An 18,262-nucleotide genomic window follows, 5' to 3' on the forward strand; every position below is an offset into this window, starting at 1 on the left:
AGCGATTTATTCACTTCGGATTTAGTTGGGGCGCGCGGCTCTGACTACAATAGATCCGGGTCAGGTTACAGCCAATTGTCAACGTGGCTACTAAAAGCAACATACTGCGGATACTGGAAAGCTTAAATAAAAACAGTAGGATCTGGAAATACTCAGCACGTGAATGGTATCTCTCCACACAGCAGCTGCCTGGCGTACTGAGTATTTCCAACATTTGCTGTTTTCACTTTGTAGGCGTGACTTCTGCCTAATTGCACGAGTTGAATTTGCTACTGAGAGAGGTGTGTGCCCGTGGTGGCCACAACTCGCTCTCAGCTGTTAAAAATGTCGCGTTGAAGTGTTGCGTGTGTGCTTCTAAGGCGCTGGTGGTGGGGAGACACCCCTGATCTCTCTAAACGTTCATTGTGCCTAAGGGTTCCACGGTCGTCAAGCCAAAACAATGAGATATTCCTCTTTCTATATTAAAGTTATCTTGTTTACAAATACACAACAAGAATTGTTAATTCCACTTACAGACTACCTTAGACAGCGACAATATAAGATCTAGTTTAGTAGCAACACAACCTCCACAATTTCTCCTGTCCAACGTTCCCAGCACTATCGCCACCCACCAACTGAAATCGTGGGTCAGCGCATTCCGTATTGGAGATTTCTTCATAGACATTCTTTCTTTCTGTGCTGCATCGGATCCAGAGTAACAATTATTTAATTCTCCTTTACTCTTGTGTTCTGGAAATGACATTAAAGTGTCAAGAATCTCAACACCAGTCCCATCCTTCTGAAATTCGGCACATAAATAAATAAGGTCTAATCTCATTACAGCCGCTCTCTGCACGTGTCTCCCTGTCTCTCGCGAACTTTGTTTTCTCACTCTCACCCACTTTTAGAGAGGTGCTGCCGAAATGAGCCAAAGCGTCAGCTCTCACATAAAATTAACAAACCAGACCTCAGATTATTTTCAGTTCGCTTTTGCGGCGGAGCTTGATGCAGCAACATACTCTGTCTGATATTTGCTCATAGAATTAAAGTGGAAAGCATTACAGTCTAAAAACGCCAGTTTTTATCCTTGAATCGCACATGCATTTTGCCGTTCATGTCAAGTCACCCAGTTGCCTGAGCGGACCCCCACCCTTCCCCCTTTACCCTATCCTTTGCTAACACTGTGTGAGGGGAGACACCAATCGCTGCAACCAAAGCGTTTAGATTTGGACTAGACCACGACTGGCGAAGGGCGGAGGGACGTGCGGGGTGGGGGTGGGGGTGGGGGTGGGGGGAGCGAGGAGAAAAAAAACTAGCTGCAAGTTGTCAGAAATTGAACCGAAATTGAAACACATCGGCTTGAACCTCGATGGGAGGTGGCCGTCTTGACCTCTTCCAATCACATGTCTTTCCCAAGTATAGTTGTATGGTACTGCCTAGAATCTCTCCAGCTGCGTTAAGTATTGAAAAGCTGTTGCTTCCCGCAGTGTCTTGGCACATTTTCTGCTGGTGCCCCCACTGTGGCCACAATGACAATGGGGGAGATTTAGGCCTATTAACTGCTAGGGGCAGACACCAGCGCAGCCTTAAAGTCTTTGCATCATTGTTTGGAGCTGCTCACTGCAGTCCCTATATTCCCTTAATGAGATGAAGTCTTTCTTTCAGAGATTTAAGTTGATCGCTTTGGTTACGTGTGATTGCTCGAAAGATCAGATAATAATTGCCTGAAAATCCTTCATCCAATAACTATTCCACGACTGAAAATGTCACAGTAATTCAAAAGCACTTAGTCAGAATTTAAGGGAGAAGCTTCGAGCGGCTCCCGCCTAAGTGCACATCTTGCATTTCGGCAGTTCTGAAGTCCCCTTTAGAAGTTAAGGCCGTTCTTATACAGAACTGAAACACGTACATTTGTGGGAGATTTTCAATGCGACTTTGCAGAGCAGGAGAATAGAACCCGGACCGCTTATTCATTATTCGAACCATCTCTATAGAAATCTACATGTTGCGCCACAAAAATTGTACCTGACACTTTCTTAAAACTGGTTGTTTTCAATGAAGTACACCAACTAACAAAACCTCTCTACAACAACAAAGCATGCGCAATGACACCATGTATGTCACGATTTTGACATGTACTTCCAAGACTGAATTATGTGACTTGCAAACAATGGGACTAAATACAGTACTAATGTAAACCATGGGATGGCGCTGTAGCCGTGTAACACCGCCGTTCATAAATGGCCAAATTCCATTTATCTGCATTGATTTTTTAGTCTACAAGGTCATGTCTTTATTTCTACTAAGGTTAGACAAGAATACACATGGTTAGAAATCACATGCATTGAAGAATTTATGGGTGCATAAGGATAAGAAAATTAATCATTTGAATTAAGATAAACTGTAAAATACCTCGCATTCAAGATCACCTTCTCATTTTACTTAGTTTCAAAGTAAATAATGTTAATTAAAAGAGGAAAAATTGCAATATCTCTACAATCGCTCTCACCCCTTAGAGTTTTAGTGAAAAACTACCAATATGTTAAAGTTATGAAAAGGACTATCAATCGGATTTATTCATATAGCATTGTATAAGACAGGTTATTTCAGTTAATCAAAAGTTGCTTAATTCAAGATTTTTTAATAAAATCCAAACCTGCTATTTGGATCGCTGAATCTATATTATAGAGTATTTCAACCTTTAGCACAAAGAATGACCTTAGATTGTTCGGAGTATACAGGTTTCCACGCCATGTACCCAAAATTCTCACATCAAGTTATTCAGAGCTTTGTGTTATTCGTATTATTTATTGAAGGTATATGAGATTTTAAAACTTAATTTATGTTTGATATTCTGGAAAAGGGCAGTAAATAGATGGTCATCATAAACATGTTCTGCAAACAAAATTGTTCAGAATGTTTTTAATTGTACATTTATGATCTTCCCTAATCTAAGGCAACTGGGTTTTCATCTGCTTAACAAAATAATTTGTATAGAAACCAATCAGTTTGTTCGCGTGTCTCTGACATAATCCCTGTAATAACTATAACCTGAAACAATTGACCAATATTTTACCTTCATTGTGGGCATACATTATGCTGTTTATTTACCTTTGGTACGTCAGTCTACTATATAGGCGTGCTTGTAAACAGAATCCTGCTTCCCACCTGGAATTCGGGTCTTAGCAACGACCAGATGGGGAATACTAGCGTATCACGACATAGTATAAAATTACTTTACGTGACTACAACAATAATTCGAGAGGAATGGGCCTTATCATGTTCAGATTGAGGACATCTGTGGAAAATATTTCAAAATAAAATAATGAAGTTAATGGAACTTTATTCCAACGTCACTGCAAATTAAAATATTATCACTGAGGCGAAAATGTCTGGTAATTCACAATACGAAAAGTAGAATTTTAAATTTAGTCATCATAAAATTTCAGTGAATGAACAATCTCCAAATGAAATTTCTAGAAATATCTGTAAAATTCTTGAGCACTATGCTGATGTATTTTGTAATTCTAAATCGGTAAAGCACTTGGTCCTGCACCATTGATATAGGTCAAAGGTTTTCAATAATAACTATTTAAAAGGTTTAAATTATTCAAAGGTGTAAAGTGTAAAAAGCGAATTGTACCCAATTTATTCATTGGAATGACACCAGTCGGATTTCTTTGATATATTGCAATGTTTTTTGACTGTCTGCAATTAGTCATGTGGTTTCCGTGTTTAGATTGGTTTTATTTTATGGAAATCGTACTATTTTGTTGAATTTTATATGTAGACCAGTTAAAAGGTTTTGATTTAATTCGGGGGATTATATAGAAACTTTAAATATCACTTCGATATTATTGGCACCAGTTCCATCAGTTTAAATGACATTAATTTCTAACAAACAGACATTATTGAAGTTTTAGATATGCCATGAAGTTACGGACGAATTTGTAAGAAGTATCAATTTGTTGTAGAGAATTTATATTTGTAAAGCCAGTGCAAAACTGCAATATCTAATTGCGACATAGAGAAATACTTTGAATCCCACAAACAAACCCCGCGCTGAGACAAGTTCACTTGTTCATATGATCTAAACATTTACGTTGTTTCCCGATGTTGCATATGGTGTCATCACTTTAATACACTGAAGTCGAATCCTTCATAAATACCAAGGCAATATGGAAAGTTCGGGAACCCGTGAGAGGAAAGAAATTCTCTGAGTTTTAAGGAGCCTGAAATTTGATAAAACATAGGGCACAGATGAAATACGGGCTGCACATCTCAGATACAGACAGTATGGCAAGAGAAAACCACTGAAAGTACTCATGTGTTTACATAAAAAACTACATCGAGAAATTGTTACTTTAAACCAATTTCTCCCTATACCGCCAATTTCAGATGCATTTTATGTTGAAAATGGAAATTAATTTCATAAAATCAAAAACTTATTTTAAACAGCTGGAACAAATCAAGCCACAATCGGTGACTTATACTTTTCAAATAAAGAGCGCACAGTTAATGTGAATTTTAGACTGTTTCGATTTAGTTTCTAGTCTATTTCATTCTTGAACAATATAACTCTTACAAATTCCATCCAACAATTATTATTTCCCTTAGCTTAACATATATTATGGGTGTTACAAATAGAGAAAAAAATAATCAGAATGTTTTTACACAAATATTCTCAGAACCTATTCAATAAAATTGGTAATGCAATGGACATTGGGATTGATATAGTTAATGGAGACTAGCTTTGTCTCTGTCATATTTATATACATACGAACACGACTTCAAACACAAGAATCAACTTAACCAAAAGATTTAAACCTGAAAATACTACTCCAACTCAAGGCGAGACACCGAAACTCAGTTACAATTTAAAATAGCGGGAGACAAATTTACAGCGAATCATAGGACAAACAATTGACACATAAATACTCAGAAAAAAGTTTAATATTTTTAATGAGAAGTGCAAATTTTCTTTGCTAGTGTCATGGAATTGTCCTAATCTTAGTTATTTTTTCTCTCTCGCGCGCTCTCTGTTGCTTTGAAGTAAACCGTCATTGATCACATTAGAATTTTATAACCTTGATTGGAGTGCTTCCATCTTATAAGGTTCAACAAATGATAGTTAAATTGTATATAAAATAGTTCGATACAGAATTCTAAGAATATCATGAATTACCCATCAAATAATATTGCATTTCACAATCAATATTGAAACTGTACAAAAATGGGCATTCTTGATTGAGGTGACTTCACAAAACACTATTAGAATTTATTTACAACTAGCAAATAGAATGGATCATTTGAATGGGTATTAAATAAAAAGTAAATGGAAAAAAGTAAGAAGTTAATAAAATAATCACGAAACTAATAAATAGTCAAAACAAGAATACAAATACTGTATAGGGTGACTTGGGCAGATAAAACACATTCAGAAAACAGTAAGTGGAAGTCCGACACCATTTATATTGTGATGGACGAACTTCGCCCTTAACATGTCATCATTTTAACAAGATTCTTCCCATTGTTCATCACGTCGCCTTTTCTTAATAATCACCCCTTGCAGGACCGCTGACGCACACAAACAGGTTAGACCAGCTGCTTCGAATGATTTCCAAACAAAAGACCGAATACAGAAGCAACGGTATACATACGTACTATGTCGCAAACGGGTGGAAGCGAAAACAAAAAACTCGCCAAATATCTCAGTCTCAAACCAGACGTGGATGTTTAGCTTCATACACAGCAACTTCCTGACTTGTATTGAAAATACAATTGTTTCCTTTCCACAGCCATAAACTTTGATATTTTTACTTTGTCTCAAACGGGACATAACTTACCTCTTCCCTCTTTGCCTGACTTCTGTCCACATCAGAAAACAGTCGCTGCGCTCACGCCCTCCTCTATAACTTGCTACTCCAGTTGTTCAATGTTCCTGCATATGATGAAGTCAATGTTTTTAATGTTTTGGTACTGAAATATATTGCTCCTTTTCTGCTGCGCAGCATTCACCACATACAGTAATCGGTTTTAGCCACACCATCAACATTTGAAAGAAATCTTCAGCAAATGAAGTTAAGAAAAATGATTTTTATCTCATTCGAACATGTACAAGGACCAATTTGGTGCAATGCAGGTGTAATCTTAACTCCACACGGATTAAACTGAATACATTAAACTAAAAATAGGTACCGATCTAAATACACGATTTGTTAAAAATTGCGTTATAATTAGGGAGAATATAGGATTCATGCAATTCAATTTAATAGTTATATAAAGAGCTGCAATGTCAACTTGCAATAATTCCTACTGTAATAAAGTAACCAAGAACAGGCCATGCAAATTACTTTCGATCAATCAAACCTGCCAATTCTTGTTAGTTATACATTGTATTGTGCCCTATGATCTGGTTATTGACATCGCCGGTATGTGAGGTGTCAGAGAAAGGTTTAAGCGTGCCCGGTGCACTAATGGGAGAATTATAATGGAAAATGAAGGTAGGAACTGGTACTGGAGCTAAAACCTCTGTGTTTACGAGGTGAGGCTGGCGGATGTCAGCCATCTTCCACAGTATTAATTTCCACTTATTTGTCGATAAAGCAGCGTGGCATTCGACAAATAAACCCAGATAAACTAATGTTTTGTATTTTATAGACCACCAAATCGATGTTCACACATTTTGACAGCAATGCTACTCAACTGGAGGTCTTTGAATTGCTTAACATAAAATAATGTCCCCTGTCGTTCCTAGCAAGTATCCTTTAGAAATTAAGACAAGATGCGATCTTAAATATTATTAATACGCGCGGCTAGACATACAGGGTAAAATTCAGTTAACATGGAAAGAAAATAATGATAACCAGCGTGGTTGTAATGTTAACCAATAAATAATCTCCAATACTCTTTGAAGCTATTGTTTAATTCTCAGTTATTGTGGGGATTATCTTTTATGAAATTACAATTATCTCATTCGCATTTCAACATTGTTTAACATCAATATTGAATGCTAATGTAACCCATAGGCTGCGGGGAACTCCATACAATGCCACCAGCGTTAAGCAATTATGGGAAAAAAACTGTCTGCAGACATCTCCCCACCAACACTCCGTTCGTCCTCCCCCTAAATCGAAGGGAATACATGTAATCGAGACAACTGTCCGTCGGATCTTGGAATTCGCTTAAAAAAACTCTCAAATGACAAGCTTTCATATCCGCAGATGGTGCAACAGTATTCATGACATTGATACGAGAATGGTGTCTTCCTTTGAGATACCGAATGCATTCCATTAGCCGCAAACATGGCCCAGAATAAGGGGTTAAAAGTTCAAGGCGCGTCCCATGTGATCAGGGTCATAAACTTTGGATTACACTGCGGAAGAAATGCAGTAAGGCACGAGTGAATGCCTTTATTGTTTCAAATGCTTACATCGATGTAATTTTAACACTGGATACTACAGCTCGTTCGATTATAATATTATATTCTTATATTAAACTATTTCAAAATTTATAACTCTTTACGGTTGATTTTTCTCGTACACACTGGCGGCGTTTCGACTATAAAACCCCATTGACAAGAGAGATCTATGCGCAATTCTAATTGTTAAGCGATAATCCTAAATAAAAACTCTCTGTCGTTGAAAATGTACCGATGGAGATTATTTGGTAATACCAGTTTGAGATACAAGGTTGTGAAAAATACAGAAAGAAATCTGCATTTTTTAAAGATTTGTTTAAAACCGCTATCCACTTTCCCCACTCTTAACGGAACACGAATCTGGGTACCGCAGGCCTCGAGGTGGAATATCACGTGAGGCGGATGACCCCTTATATTTCTATAAAGTACAGCTGTCCAGTGTACTTTGAGCGGTAGAATCTTTGCGACTATTTGTTGAAGCAAAAAAAAACATGCAAATCCATTTAGGTGAACTAATGTTATGGAGACATTTTATTCTGGCATTTCACTGAAACCGTGTTCCTGGTAGGAAAAAAAACATTACTTACCACTACTTAATCACTAGGATTTATTGTTTATGCATGCTTTTTTTCCATATCAACGAGTCTCAGACAACCGCCTCTTTTCTCGCCTATTGGCTTTGTCAAAACTAATTTCACTTTACAAATAAATGGGATGGTTGGAGTGACAACTATCTACAAATGAATACCAACAGAAATAATTATTATTAAGTCCAAGAACCATGTATTCTGTAAAAGCATAACCATGGTCGCAATCATAGCCAAGTGGATTGAAATCAAATTCGGCTCAACGATATCTTCCAATAAAACACTGGACGAAACAAAGGAATGAATACAGGTCTACGAATGTCAATTACTCTTCAGTTTAGTTGGAGTACAGAAGGAAGCTGGAAAAAGAGCTCCTCACCTGAGGATTTTGAATGCAGTTCCTTAGAGGATTAATGAAAAATTCGCTGCTATATTAAAAGTGAGCCCACAGCCTCAAACATCAAACAGAAGATTCCAAGTAAGGCTTTGGGTAACATCTGCAGCGACCATTTCACGGATCATCTCTTCTGCTGCACAACACAACTATTTCAGTAATATCAGGAGTTTGATAGTGAAGTCAAACTGCATTGTTAGATAAACAAAATATTATATTATGAAACATTCATTCCAACCATTGTATCCTCTTTCCTGTTGAATATGGAAATGATCAATATGAGTCCAGACTAGATAGAATTTGTGATCTTATTCTCCCTCCGGTTGTATAGCGTCCAGGGAGGGATAGCGCCAATGGTGAAAGGGCTTGTCAGATCCATTCAGCTCACTCACCTTTGGGCCCCAGCGGATACTCAACTCTCACATGTGGCTCGAAGTAGCTATTTGCATGCGACAGCAGCCATGCCCAGGTAAACCGCATCGACAGGCGAGCTAAACTAGGTGAGGGCAGCCGGAGGGCCTTATACCCAGGAGAGATAGGGACATGTCTGTGAAGTCAGTTCCGGCAGACCGGGCAGATGAGTTCAACAGTGAGATCCAATGACCAGGAAGGTTGTCCTGCAACGTTTTGTGGAGAACAAAGGGCATTTCGATGCACAGAAGACGTCATGGTCATTTACAACAACCTAGGAACACCCCGGCTGTAACATTACTCGTACCAAGCACCCGGACTTCCGAGATCGAGGGAGCAGAGCTGCCCCAGTAAAATGGCTTTTTCTACTTTAAAGAGTTTCCCGCACGTTTCCTGTCATCGTCAGATATGATGGAAGACCACCAAACTCCCTCCATATTCCACCGATTTAAATCAAGCAGTTTGGGATGTAGATTGACAGGAAGCTTCATTCAACTGTTCAATTGTTGAATGAAGCTAATAACTCCTATCCAAATTTCTAGATGAGAAGTATGGTACATTTCCAACTTGTGATCAATATAGAGGCATCTTAACATGTAGATCGTTCAGTGTAGATTAGCCGGGTGGCGGATGAAAATAGTTACAACCTGCAACACTGGATCTACCTTCGCAGTTTCTATTACTGATTTATCACGTATAAGAATTGGGCAACACGTCTGCCACATTGGATTGCTGTACCTCCTCCAATCTTCTAATAACAACACAAATAAACTCAGCGCATTAAAGAAACATCTGTGGAGGCAAAGAGGTGGTCGACGTTTCAGATCTCGATTGGAACAGTCTATCATCCTTTTCACCCCCACAAACCGAAAATGTACCCCCTTTCCTCTCTGCAGATATCGCTTCAGTTGAGTTCTCCCACAAGATTAATTTTGCTCCAGAGACCAGCACCTACAGTCTTTTCTGTCTCTGTTGGCACCATTTTACCAATTCTCAGGACAAGACATACAGGTTATTAGGTTAATTTGCCATTGTAAATTATCCTGTGATTAGGCTAGGTCGGTAGGTTGTCGGCCGGCGCGGCTCGGTGAGCTGGAAAGGCCTATTCCATGGTATATTTTATTAAAAATAATTTTAAAAATGCACGTCTTTAATCTCTCGCTAAATTAACACCAAGTATTAAGATTTTCTCACACTCGACATACTATTTTGATCCTCTGTTTGCGGTCGATCATGGTTGTTGCCTACCAGCTGTCTATGTGATACACAGGCCAGTACTATGGAGAGCAAGCTGCCGGCCTTGTCCAGGCTACCCCTCTCTACGCAGCTGATGAATCCAAAGAAACTGCAGAGACCAGTGTAGTTTGGCATTTGGCAGAGGCGCCGCAGGAGTTGCCAGTCAGCGTTGAACTCCACGTAGGACTGCTTTCAGGACTCCACTTGCGGATTTTTCCTCGAGGTTTACTCCCGAAACCTTCCCCATAAGTGAGTATAGCCGCAAGGTTTGAGATCAGAGTTTTCCTTCTAGTTCAGCTGCCAACCATGGTTAAACAGCCCCATCTGCCTGAAGCGACTGGTTTTAAGCTGCCAGTAACCCGCCTTTGCCCCTTTTCCTGATTGTAGAAACTGTTCCGCCAGGCTTAGTAGCTGAGGCACAGGTGAAGGCCAGGAGCTGGACTTGGGTGTCCTGGACTATTTGAGAGGCGCGACGTTGGAGCATTTAATAGGTAGAGTGAGCTTATCCCCACTACCACCGCCCCCGCCCCCACCACCACCCCGTCCCCGGCCATAATAAGCTTAGGAAACCAGAACACTTGGAATATTAACACTTGGAATACATTACTAAATGTAAATCCACTGCTACAACTTAACATACATCACTTCCGTTCGGCATAAGATGTTTGACTTTCCATAAATCAGTTGCAATAGGCACAGAAGTTTACCGTGAAGTCTTCAGTGTCCTGCCTCAACAACTACCGTCCCGTCGCACTCACATCCATCATCATGAAGTGTTTCCACAGGCTCGTCAGGAGGCACATCAAGACCCCCTGCAGTTCACGTATCGTCCTAACGGTTCAACAGACGACGCCATTGCCATCACCCTCCACCTGGCCCTAACCCACCTGGACAAAAAAGACACGTACGTTCGAATGCTGTTCATAGACTTCAGTTCAGCATTCAACACAATCATTCCTCAGAAACTGATTGGAAAGCTGAGCCTACTGGGCCTGAACACCTCCCTCTGCAACTGGATCCTAGACTTCCTGACTGGGAGACCTCAGTCAGTCCGGATCGGGAGCAGCATCTCCAAAACTACCACACTGAGCACAGAAAAGTTCACCGATGACACGACTGTGGTGGGTCTCATCAGCAAGAACGATGAGTCAGCATACAGAGAGGAGGTGCAGCGGCTAACAGACTGGTGCAGAGCCAACAACCTGTCTCTGAATGTGAACAAAACAAAAGAGATGTTCGTTGACTTCAGGAGGACACGGAGTGACCACCGATGACTCCTCTGTAGAGATCGTTAGGAGCACCAAATTTCTTGATGTTCACCTGGCGGAGAATCTCACCTGGTCCCTCAACACCAGCTCCATAGCAAAGAAAGCCCAGCAGTGTTTCTACTTTATGCGAAGGCTGAGAAAAGTCCATCTCCCACCCCCCATCCTCACCACATTCTACAGAGGTTGTATTGAGAGCATCCTGAGCAGCTGCATCACTGCCTGGTTCAGAAATTGCACCATCTTGAATCGCAAGGCCCTGCAGTGGATAGTGAAGATCATCGGGGTCTCTCTTCCCGCCATTACAGGCATTTACACCACACGCTGCATCCGTAAAGCAAACAGCATTATGAAGGACCCCACGCACCCCTCATACAAACTCTTCTCCCTCCTGCCATCTGGCAAAAAACCACCTAAGTATTCGGGCTCTCACGACCAGACTATGTAACAGTTTCTGCCCCCAAGCCATCAGACTCCGCAATACCCAGAGCCTGGACTGACACCAGCCTACTGCCCTCTACTGTGCCTATTGTCTTGTTTATTATTTATTGTAATGCCTGCACTGTTTTGTGCACTTTTTGCAGTCCTGGGTAGGTCTGTAGTCTAGTGTAGTCTTGTGCTCCCTGTTTTCCCGTGTTCCTCGTCTTTGGTGATTAGAGGCAATTAACGCTTGGCTGAACCGGGAGTTTATAGTCTCCGGCTCTCGGCTGTTTGGCGGGGGAGTGTTTGTAAAGTCATCAAAGGTACCGTGTGTCGATGTCATCCGGCCGGAGCAAGCCTAGTCTCCGCCGAAGCGAGTGCCGGTAATTCGCCCTTCCTCACCGGAGCAACCCTGTCCAATTACCTCGCTGAAGCGAGCCTGCAAAGTTTCCTCATCAAGGTGGGTCTGTCAGTTAACTCGCCGGAGAAAATCAGGAGCCGCTGTCTACTGTTCCTGGGCCGAGTCTAGAGTTCGCCACTAACTGGAGGATCCAAGTACCACGTCCAAGTCCCAGCCCTAGCAGCTTCCCAGTTCCGAGTCAAGTCCCGGCCCTGGCGGTCTGTGATTCCTGTCCTACCCCCCTGTCTGAATCTCTTCTCTGCCCCTCTCGCCTCTAGCCCTCATCAGCAGCCCTTGCCTGTGCTTCAGTCTAGTTCTATCACTGGAGCTAGATAGGTACTGTCTGGTGTGTTTTTGTGTTGGTCTTGTCTTGTCCTTGCCTCCGTGGGGTAAGTTTGGCCATCTTGCTGTTGCCCCGTGGGGAGTCATGTTCTGTCTTGTCTTGTTCTTGCCTCTGTGGGGTAGGTCAGGCTGTCTTGCTGTTGCCCCATGGGGGGGTCATGTTCTGTCTTGTCCTCGCCTCTATGGCGTAAGTCAGGCTGTCTTGCTGTTGCCCTGTGGGGGGGGGGGGTCATGTCTTGTCCTTGCCTCTGTGGGGTAAGTCAGGCTGTCTTGCCGTTGCCCTGCGGAGGGTCATGAGTCCTGGCCCTATGTCCTGTACCCAAGGAGGGGTCCCAAGTCTGTGTTCTGTGTATGCGTCCATTGTTCCATGTACCTGCTCTCCTGAGACTGCCGCTCTGTTTTCCATGTTCCTCCTCTCCCTAGCCCATGTCATGTCCATACCTGGTTCTGAGATCCAAGCCTGAGGCAAGACCCAGGTACTGGGTCCTTGCCCAGTCTCAGGCTTGGAGTCCATACCCTAGCCTCTTCATGTCTCCTCTAGTTCTGGGATCCAATTCCGAGTCCAAGCCCAGACCCCTAGTCCCAGTCTAGTCGTAGTCCTGAGTCCCTGTCCAGTTCGCTGCTCCTGCCTAACTCTCCTGGTATCGAACAGTAAACTCAATCTAAGTAACCTCACAAGATGTGTCTTGCATTTGGGTCCACCCTTGCTCCCAATGGCCCTGCCATTGTGACAGTTTTACATAGTTCAGTGTACTTTTTGTATTGTTCATGTAGCACCATGGTCCTGAAAAACGTTGCCTTGTTTTTACTGTGTACGGTACCAGCAGTTATGGTCGAAATGACAATAAAAAGTGACTTGAACACCATGATCCATGAAATTCCTTATCGCCTATACAAAAGATAGTATGCGTATGAAACATGACAACTTAAAATGTCTCAGTCAAAAGTAGCAGAATAAAAGATTTCTGTGTAGTTTTAGTAAATTTCATAATCTTATAAATACTTAGGTGAATAAACATAAACTTGCATTTCATGTGAATGAACTGACAAGAGAAGGGGCAAAGGCAGACCACTGGCGTCACAAAAACAGTTGCTTCGGGCAGTTGGGGCTCGTCAGCCTTGGACGGCACCCCGGCTAGAAGAAAGAAAATTCTGATTTTAAACCTCCACTGCCTTGCGGCTATACCCACCTATTGGAAAGGGTTCGGGAGGAAACCCCGAGGAAGAAATCCACAGTTGGAGTCCCTAAGGGAGTTTGATGTTGTTTACAACTTCACTCTGGCAAACTCTGCGACGACACAGGTGCCAGTTGTATCGGCCATTGCCCTTCCCTTGGACTACATCAGTGACGTGGAGAGGGGAACCCACTGCATGGGTAACAGTCGGTTCTTCAAATCGTCCCACCCAGGCTTGCACGCTGGAGAGGACACAGTTCACCAGAAGTGCAAACCCATGATCACCTGGGTTGGCAGCTGCCTACTACCTACACGGTGACATATATGTACTTTGATAATAAATTTACTTTGAACTTTAGAACTTTGAATATTGAAAGGACTAGATAGAGTGGATGTGGAGAGAATGTTTTCTACAGGTGGAGGAGTCTAGGAACAGAGGACACAGCCTCAGAATAGTGGAACATCCATTTAGGGCAGAGATGAGGAGGAATTTATTTAGCCAGATGGTGGTGAATCTGTGGAATTCATTGCCACATATAGCTGTGGAGGCCAATCATTGAGATGTTGATAGGTCTTTGATTAGTCAGTGTGTTAAAGGTTACAGGGAGAAGGCAGGAAAATAGGGAGGAATGGGATAATAAATCACCCATGATGGATTGGCAAACTGGCCTGATTCTGCTCCAATGTCTTCTGGTCTTACATATAAGATGAAGTAAAACATCAAGCTTATTCATTTCTGGTGACTCGGAATCAGCAATTATGGTATCATAAAGGGTTGAAGAATCACTTTAAGAATCAGCCACACAAAAATGGGTTTTGACTTCATTAGTATCTGTTCCTTCAGGTTGTTTCAATTTGCTATAGAATATCACAAGGTGGTTCGACCCTACTCTTCCTGGGTAACCCTAGGTAATTTCTAAGGTAAGGACATGATCGGCACAGCTTTGTGGGCCAAAGGGCCTGTATTGTGCTGTAGGTTTTCTATGTTTCAGACACCATTCCAAGATTTTTTAAAAAATCATCCTCTATGGGTAAAATGATCCTTAATGCTAATAACCATTGACCAATGAAGCATGTACAAGAAAGAGAAAAGAAAAAACAATTTAACTACGATCCTTGGCCAGATAGCAAAAACAAAGTAATCTGAAATTATCATCACACTTTTTTAAAGCTATTCCAGTACATCCAAAGGATCAACCAGATGTTGAACATTGCAAGCACATTGGGCAGAAAGGTGGCAGAAATGGAGAAAACAACATTAATTATTCTGGAATTTCTTGTTCTGGTTTGGGAAGTCTTGATCAAAAAATATATAGAGACACAAACTGCAGGAAGTCTTCAAAACAGTAAAACAGATTTAGAATTTACTTACAAAATAAACATCCAATTACAGAACATGACTGGTCTTAAACTTGTGTGTTTTGACATGCATGATTATGGGGATCAGCTACCAACACAATTAATGTACAATTAACAAATCTGGAATGAAATCAGATCAAAAAGAGGAAAGGAGTTTTTGATAATAAACATAAAATGGTAGAAATACAGAAAAGTTACAACACAAAAGTAGATCATATGGCCCAATGTTTCTATGCCAGTCAAAAACAAGCTATTCAGCCTATTCTCACCTTCCAGCATAAGTCTGCAGCCATCCAGATCATTGCTTTTTAAGCACACTCATGCATATTTGAAGTGAGTTGAATATTTCTGCCCCTTATCACACTTTCAAGCAGTGAACTTGAAAAAAGTTATTTTGCTCATCTTCCCACTAAGTCTTCCAATTACTTTCCATCCATGATCTTGGCTTTTGACATCTCTACTAAATGAAATGTGTGCTCCTATTTGCTGTACCTCTGATCCACATCCCTAAATTAGCTCCTCCCTCAATCTCCACTGTTCCAAAGAGACCCTCCTATTCAAACTCTATACATAACTACAAAATTCTGGCACTGATAATATTCTTAAAATTTTTCTGCCTCCTTTGCAATTGCATCACATCTTTCCTGTTATATACTGAGTAGAAATGGTCTTACTATATAATACACAGGAATAAGATGACCTTCAAGTCCTTATATACTATATCCCGGCTAATAAGGGAAAACATTTTGTAAGCCTTTTAAAATATTTTATTGATGTGAGGTGCTACATTTATGAATCTGTGGACATACATTCTAAATTCACTTTGTCCTCTACACCATTTTATATCTGCTCAATATTATACCTTCCCTTGCCTTGATGCACCTCCTCAAGTCTATTACTACATATTTTTTATGCATTAAGTTCCACTTGCCACTTCTTTGATCAACTGACCATCTATATTTTCTTGCAGTTCAAAGGTTTCCACCTCACTGACAACCAAATAGGTAATTTTTGTATTATCTGAAAACATCATCATATATCTTACATTTAGCTTCAGACTGTCAATGCATATTAGATTAAATTTATATTACAATCACAATATATTCCAAAAAACAATTCAATTTCAAATAAACTGGATATTTTTCTTGTGTTAATGCAAATATATATTTGTAATTAGATGTCCATGGTTGATCACATAGGTTTTAGAATTAGCAACACGCTGGAGATATTTAATATAATTTCTTAGGAATATGGTAAGTAATGTTAGAAACCTTATTTTTTTTTAATCTGTACTCTAATTCTATTAATTAAGTTAAAATTCTGCGAAGTTAAATGGTAGAAACATTATTTTCTTGGAGAAAAATGAAAATAAGCTTGACAGGCCAAATGAATTACAATCTATATTTTCTTATTCTTTTAGTTAAACACATATCTTCTGGAGTTCCTTCCAATTTTCTGTCAAAATTACAATGGAAAATTGGAATAATTCCTAAGGTAATTTTAAGTCCAAATTTTTTTGAGTTCTTTTAGAAGTTTCTTTTCTTGTCATGCATGATCAAGCATTCTTTCTTTATGCATTGATCTGCAGATCAAGTGTTTGCAATATGTAGCAAAGTATGTGGAATCAATGAGTAGTATTGAAGAGAGGAAAAACTTCATTTCCCTGGGTACAATATATTAAAAAAAGCTTTTCCAAAATCCTTTAAGAAATTGTTGCTTCAGAAATGAAAAGCATATCATAAATTATACCAAGCATTAAGGGCACAAGAAAAATCCATAAACTGTTGAAGTAGTAAAAAAATGCATTTACCAGACTGTTCTGAACTTAAAGAATTTCCACCTTTCATTTGAAGGTAGATTATAATGTTTATCGATTGCTTTCTATGATTAGCCAAATACTTTATTTACTTTTTCAATTTTGATGATTGCTGTTTTTTTGCATTTGAATTTTCTTGAGTTACACTGATATAAAAATGTCAATCCAGTACATCATGCTAAATTTTTTAAACTGTTGAATTTTAATCATGATCAGAGATTTGTTATTTTTAGTGTGGATGTATTTGCTTTAGCTTACTGCTTATGAGACACACAAAATGCTGGAAGGAAATAAACTATCGATGTTTCAGGCTGGGACCCTTCTTCAGGACGGGAAAGGAAGGAGGCAGAAGCCAGAATAATAAGGTGGGTGAGGGGAAGGAGTAGAAGCTAGCAGATGCTAGGTCAAGCCAGGTGAGAGGGGACAGTGAGTGGGTGCAGGAGGAGAGATGAAGTGAAAGTCTGGGAGATGATGGGTGGAAAAGATAAAGGGGATGAAAATAAATCTGATAGGAAAGGAGAATGGATCATGGGAGAAAGAGAAAGAGGAGAGACACCAGGGAGAGGTAATGGGCACCTCCCTCTGCTTACGGAAATATCTTCCATACTTTTTACATTTTACACATTTGTTCACTAAAGTCACAAATTCAGATAACTTAGAGTAAGATATGATTGACTGAATTAATTTAACCATGCCAGTGAAAGTATATCAAACTTTTCAGTGCTGATGGTCAAACAGTTGCATAAATTTATCTCCTTTCTAAAGTGTCTAAGTGTCCAATAGTCTAAAAAAATGCCTGTCAATAATTTGAAGAGAACATCCTCTGAGACAGTGATATATGTGTGACTGAGAGTAACAAGTGATTTCACAGCATTATTATACTATAGAAACCTGTTTGAAAGTGATTCCTACTGTGAGTATTCTGTCTGTCAGATGTAAGTTACATTACAAAATGCTAGTGAAATATTAATACCTTCAATCAATTGTCAAATAAGGCTCTTTACAGAAAATAAAATGATAGAAATGTAAGTTTTGAGGTTCCAGTGCAACCCAAACTACCTTACAGTTTAAAAATTTCCTAATTATCATGCTGTACTTGTGAAGCTAAAGCAGTGTAATTACCAGGAAAACTTGCTTCTGCTTTAGCAGATTTAACTGCCATATTGCAATGCACAGAATGAAAAAGAAAACTTGTGTAATAGCTCACTCATTAGAATTCCTAACAGTTTAATTCACATAAGGAAGACGAAACTGTTAAGGACATTAAAATACATTTATAATATGTTATGCAATAATGCATCTTTGGATAGTCAATACAAAATATTTGCTATCAAATTTTATTGACTGTCCAGAGCAGACTGTTACATAACATATTGGAAGTATATTTTATGTTTCATTTTAATGCCCTTTGTAAACTTCAGAATCATAATCAAAATCAGGGTTATTATAACTGACGTA

General features: G+C 39.9%; 1 long non-coding RNA gene across 1 annotated transcript in view; it reads right to left on the minus strand.

The window, feature by feature from the left end:
- Positions 1-4,111: 4,111 nt before the first annotated feature.
- The window catches only part of LOC134359096 (uncharacterized), a 28,698-nt gene continuing 14,547 nt past the window's right edge, over positions 4,112-18,262 (minus strand). Inside the window, exons 2-3 of the long non-coding RNA XR_010021037.1 lie at positions 5,826-5,920; positions 4,112-4,211 (exon numbers count right to left, since the gene is read on the minus strand). This is a non-coding gene — a long non-coding RNA (uncharacterized LOC134359096). The remainder of the gene's footprint in view (positions 4,212-5,825; positions 5,921-18,262) is intronic.

Source organism: Mobula hypostoma, chromosome 19, assembly GCF_963921235.1.
Source record: "Mobula hypostoma chromosome 19, sMobHyp1.1, whole genome shotgun sequence".
Lineage (NCBI taxonomy): Eukaryota > Metazoa > Chordata > Chondrichthyes > Myliobatiformes > Myliobatidae > Mobula > Mobula hypostoma.